This window comes from Triticum aestivum, chromosome 4D (assembly GCF_018294505.1).
Source record: "Triticum aestivum cultivar Chinese Spring chromosome 4D, IWGSC CS RefSeq v2.1, whole genome shotgun sequence".
Taxonomy (NCBI): Eukaryota; Viridiplantae; Streptophyta; class Magnoliopsida; order Poales; family Poaceae; genus Triticum; species Triticum aestivum.
In genome coordinates this window covers 283,226,061-283,232,609 of record NC_057805.1, presented here as the reverse complement: position 1 = coordinate 283,232,609, position 6,549 = coordinate 283,226,061, and positions in this window count along the sequence as shown.

Sequence of the window (6,549 nt, the reverse complement as noted above, 5' to 3'; positions counted from 1 at the left end):
GGCGAAGAGATCAAGGCAAGGGACACCACGCGAGGTTCCTGTGACGCAAGCCACGACGACTGGAACAAGGCGGGTGCCAGGCGGGCGCCAGCGCGCGTAGTGTCCTTGTTTCCTCTTTGGTGTGAAAGGGGCAAGCGCGGGCGAGGAGTCCCGAGGCATCAGGCAAAGGTTTCCATACTGGTGCAACGAGACTAGGACCAGCAGGACGATAGGATGGAGGTCACCGTGGAGCCCAAGATGGCGTCACCACCAGAGCCTTTGGCAGGCGAAGACCACTTTTAGTCAGGATAACTTGTACTAGTTGTCTCCCTTCGAATTTGGCCGTTGTTGGATCCCTTCCCGCTTAATATTTGGGGAGAGGACCAGGGCCTCTATAAATAGGACTAGCGACCACCATAGAAGGGGACGGATCATCCAGATCACCCTCAACCACACAAGTTCACCAAGCACAAGAGCACCTCTCCTCAGGAGGCTGTTCTTCCCTTGCAACTGTTCATCCTCAGCCCAAGAGTCAATCCACCACACCACCACTACAAAAAAATACACTTCCGTGATGATACGTGTTTGTCACAGTAGGTCGCGTTTTCTGTCATGCATGTACATCCATGACAAATTTATGACAGAATCAAGATAGTCATACCTGTGCTGTCGTAGAAGTGTTCCATGACATTCCCAAAATTATCATCACGGAAGTGTCCACTTCCATGATGATAAATCGCGCGTCACAGAAGTGCTTTCGTCAAGGGTGACCGACACGTGGCATCCACCGTAACGGAACGCCGTTAAGCCATCGGGTCGGATTTTGGATCCGATAACCCGTTAACAGCCACGACCAATGCTTATTTTCCACGTTTAAAATTCTCATTGGCTGACGGATCCACGCGTTAGCTCCGCGTTGGCACAGGTGTCACTCATCCAACGGTCGAGATGGGCCTATGATATGTTGACACCTAGACCGGCCCACCAAGTTTAAATGGGCCGGCCCAACCGAAGGCCCATAAGATTTAGCGGACCATAATGGGCCGGCCCGGCTAAAGGCCCACAAAATTTAGCGGACCATAATGGGCCAGCCCAGCTAAAGGCCCACACGATTTTGCAGACCACAATGGGCCGGCCCAACTAAAGGCCCACAAGATTTTGCGGACCAGAATGGGCTGGCCCAGCTAAAGGCCCACAAGATTCCGCAGACCATAATGGGCCGCCCCAGCTAAAGGCCCAACATTCTCTGTCAAATCGGCCCGTCAACGGCCTGTCCTAAACTTGTCATCAACGCGGCCCATGGTCACTTCTGGCCCGTTAACAGTCCGCTAAGTAATTGGGCCGAATTACGGCCCGGTGTATTTCTGGCCTGTTAAAGGTCCGGCTTCATTTGGGCCCATTTACAGGCCATCAAAACTTTCGGCCCATAAACGACCGTGAAGGATTTGGGTCATATTCGGCCATGTCTGACATTCGGCCTATTAGAGGCCCACTATAGCTTTGGGCCACTTTCGGCCTGTTGTCATTTTCGGCCTGTTAACGCCGGACGTAAACCATGGGCCATATGTGGCCCAATGTCATATCGGGCCCATTAACGGCCCATATAAAAATGACGATAATCTAGCCCGACCGAAGTTCCGGCCTGTTAAAGGCCCGTGTATTAGGTCGGCGCATTTACGGCCCGTCCGAATTTTGGCCTGTCAAAGATTCGCATCGTAAATGGGCCACCATTTCGGCCTGCTAAGTCCAGTGGGTTATTTGGCACAATCAGGGCCCAATCTCACTTTCGGTCTATTAAAGGCCCATGTTTTTTATGGGCTCGAGATATTTACACCTGTAAACGGCCTATTTTTACTGAGGGCCCAAATTATGTTTAGGCCTGTTAAAGGCCCACTATGGGCACAGGCCTACCAGAAAAATATGAAAGCTTATGCTGATTTAGGCCCAGATATTTTTAGTGGGCTACATGCCAATTTCGGCCCGTAATCGTTTTTAGCCCAATTGGAATGGGCCCGACGAATGTTGGCATGTTGGGCTCCTACGAAGCTTTCGGCCGAATACATTACTAAGATAAACCTACACTATACAAAAATAGCGTCGTAATTACTGCAGCCTGAGGCAGCATCATAAATGTTGTATCACAACAAAATAAATTCCAACCATACAACAAAAGGCCTGTTGGCATAAAGTTTACAGTCCTTCCAGATAAAAGCACCATCAGATGTATAGAAGCACAGATCATTTGACCTGAGTGCTAATGTTTCAGGCTGTAGAATCTGATGGAGCAGCACGATCTCCACCTTTTTTCCGCCATTGCTCTTGAACAACGAAGCGAATGTCTGATAGTCTGGTTTCAAAACCATTCATATCTTGACGACATTTCTCAACCACTATTCTTGTTTCCGAAACAACGTCCATTAGGGATTGGACTTGTGTCTGGAGCACAGATATATCACTCTGTCTAGCAGGAAGATTTTGTTCAGTAGGCGATTTGGACGAGGTTACCTTGACAACCAACCCAGAATTACGCAGGAAGGTGCTTTTTGCACTGTTAGTGGAGAGATACTGACGCACTGCAGCAAGAGGTGACATTGTGCCTGTAGTAGCCTCGTCACCTTCAGGTGGTTGTGGTTGTTCAATCATTTGTTCCATAGCTTCCTGAAAGTTTGAACTTGTAGATTAGTGTACCAGATAAGTTACTAATGAGACAAAAACAAACAAAGTAGGTTAAACGTTTATACATAACTTATTTTGGTGAACTACTGTAATACATTAGCATGTATTGTAGTGCCAACTACATAATAAAATCACTTTCGGAACATATGTCCATGTAGCATGCCTACTGTATTGTCTATTTCCTCACATTCGTTGACATCTAAGGATAAAGAGACATGGTTTAAAGTAGGATGAACATAGTATGACATCATTCATATCATGGGCAAACAGATATAAAACAAACAGGCTATTTTATCATTGTGTGCGCACGTGAACATAACAACTAGATTACAGATCAAGACCAAAAGAATATCCTTCATCTCTTTTAAACCATGTAAGGTGAAATGATACGTTAAGACAACTGTGAATAAAAGTGAACAGAGTAACTGACATTGGCTGCAAACCAAGTAGTTAAATGAACACATCACAGTACCAATCAGTTCAAGGCAGGAGGAGTAAGGACTTACAACAGCGGCTTGAACTGGTGTGCTCATGCCCTTCATCTTGCTGGTGTGGCAATCCTTGAAGATTTGCACTGCATTCGGTTCAGGTTCTTTTTGGTCCGCACGGGCTTTCCTCTGTATTTGGAACAAGTCAATATAGATACGATAATATGGCACAAAAAAAGAAGGAAGTAGCAGCTATTTACAAGAGCCTCGCAGTGTGCAATATAGCTACGAGATCCTGTTGTCTGTTGGAATTTCACTTTAGAACGGTTGGTTTTGTTCTTCAAACAGTTAGCCTAGAAGAAGATACACTTGTAAGGCACATACATAAATACAAGTTCAATATGTGGTCTGATCAAATACATATAGCCTACCTGATACTTTGGATCAGACCAGTGTTTAACGAGGGTTGTCCAGTCTTCATCTGTAATATATTCCACTGGAGATGTTTGGGCGATTTCATTGTTAGCCTTGCCTTCAAAGTGAGATTTTCTAAGGTGGTACCGATACTGTCGCAGAGCAGACTGAAAAACATGAGTGCATGCTTGTTTAGTTGCATCATCTTTCGGATCCAACTTGAACCTCATCTGTTGAAAAAAGAATGTGAGTCTTATTAGGAGGAAGCTAGAAAGTATGGGACAGAGCAAGACAATATTACTAATTGCGATGAATAACATTACTTACGGATAAATGGTCAAGGAAGGTGTTAAACTGGGTATTGTCTTTCTCATTCCTGTACTGGATCCACGTTGGGAGGATACGTGCATGACACCTAACGGCAACGGCTGCCTCTGATACTAACTTGGCTGACTCTGTAGCATCACGTGGCCTTTTTAAACCTGCCTCAAAATGGATCTCCATTCTTCCTCCTTTAGATTTTGTTAATCTGTCAAGCATTATCCCTGATGTCTGTTTCCGCTTGCGCCGTGGTGCTAGTTCAACAACGAATATGGAAAGTGTTAGTGTACATCAAACTGTGAGAGTACATATAAAGGAGCATGCAACTGCAACTTGACTCGGTCAGGTACCGTCTTGGTGTTGATGCTCATGAGGTTCATCTGATCTTGCCAAGTCCTGTTGTGTCAGCAGTGCTTCGGAAGTAGTGTTAGGTGTGAAGGCAGCTTGGGAACTGGCCAGTTCCGGAGCAAACGAACGAGTAACTGGTTGAGATGCTGGTACAGTTGAAGCGGATGCTGCGGCTGGTGGAGCAGGTGATACTGTGTTTGTAGATTTAGCCGATGGACTTGGACCTTCTACTGCACTATAAGTACCAGCAGAATCTCGACGGCAGAACCTTTTCCGTTTCACCCGACGAGTAACAGCACTCCCTACTATATTATTTTCCTTGCTCTTTTTTGACTTTGCCATGTCAAGCTGTACCCACAACACAAAAGAATAAAATCACTCTTCAGAACTCATTGATGCATGATACAGACAAGCAATACTTTGATGTAAGACAACCGTATGAGGATGGAATATGTAAGAAAACAGGACGGCATGACATATTCACAGCTACGATGTGCAAACTAAGCAGAAGGATTTTCAAGAAAATAGAAGTAATGCAAGCTAGACACCATATGAAAGATGCAACCAATATTACTCTGCCAAGTTAAAAGTGTCTTGTCATAAGTGGCAATTCGAAAAATTAGAAGCAGTACAACATAGAAATCAATGCAAGATGCAACCACTATCAAACTACCATGTTAAAAGCGTCCAATCATGAGTGACTGATGCGGGATACACAACAGCAGTACTTTGATGTAAGAACATGGTATGATAGATAGATGCAGTGTATTCTAGACACAGAAAGCCATGTCATATGCACATGTATAACGTATGAACTCAGCACGTGCAACTTAATCAAAATAGAAGAAATACAGGCTAGACAACATATGCAACATGAAACCAATTATCACACTGTCAACTTAGAGCAAGCACCTGCGATGGTGGAGTATGGGAGATGAACTCATCATGTAGACTTGGGACTTCAACTTCATTAGCAGTAGCAGTGGCAAATCTAGAGAGTCTCTGTTTGCGTCGGTCCGGAGGACCACCAACATCCCCTAACTTACTCTTTTCCTTCCTATTTTCTGATATTGCCTTATGAAGTCAAAACCACAAGAAGATGAATAAAATTAGCTCTGCATAACTGGTTGATGCATGATACAGACGAACACTACTTTGATGTAAGGCAAGCGCAGGATAGGAGGATGGAATATATACAAAAAAAGACAGCGTTTCATATTCACACGTACGATAGGAGGATGGAATATGTATGAAAAAACAGTAAGCGGAAGGCATTTCAACAAAATTAGAAGAAATGAAAGCTAGGCACCATATGAACATGCAACCAATATCACTCTATCAGGTAAAAAGTGTCTCGTCGTAAGTGCCATTTCAAGAAATTAGAAGCAGTACAAGCTAGAAGACAATGCAAGATGCAACCTACATCACAGTCCCAAGTTAAATGTGTCTTATGGGTAAGTGATCGTTGCAGGTATAAGTTGTAAGCTACGCAGATGCAATTCAACATAATCAGAAGCAATACAAACTAGACATCATACGGAAAACGCAACCACGTATAACAGTTCCAAGTAAGAGCAAGCACCTGTGATGGTGGAGTAGGGGAGATGTGCTCGTCATGTACACGTATGTTCTAGAAACAGGAACACGTGTCATATTCACAGGCATTATGTGTAAAGTAAGCAGATGCAATTCAAGTTAGAAGCAATACAAGCTAGACATCATACGGAACATGCAACCACATATAATAGTGTCAAGTTAGAGCAAGCACCTGTGATGGTGGAGTAGGGGAGATGTGCTCATCATCTACACAGCTACGTTGACTGTCCAGCCTTGTGTTGTCTTGCGAATCTTGGTGGAAGGATGGCGGAGTATAATCTGTAGAGACCCCCTGTTTGAGTTGCTCCGAAGGACCACCATCATCCACTGCAGGACTAATTTCCTTCAGCTGTAATGATTTTGCATTGTGAAGTCAAACCGATAAGAAAAAGGAATAAAATTCGCTCTTCAGAACTCATTCATGCATGATACTGATGAACACTACTCGGATGAAAGGCAAACACATGATGCGAGGATGGAATATGTATGAAAAACAGGATGGTGTGACATATTCACACCTATGATGTGGTAACTAAACAGAAGGCATTTCAACATATTAGAAGCACTCCAAGCTAGACACCATATGAAAGATGCAACCAATATCACTCTGCCAAGTTCAAACTGTATGGCGTTTCAACAAATTAGAAGCAGTACATGCTAGAAATCATATGCAAGACACAACCAATATCACAGTGGCGACTTAAAGGTGCCTTATCATAAGTGACTGATGCGGGATATGCAAGAATAGTAGTCTGATGTAGAAACAGGAACACATGTCATATTCACA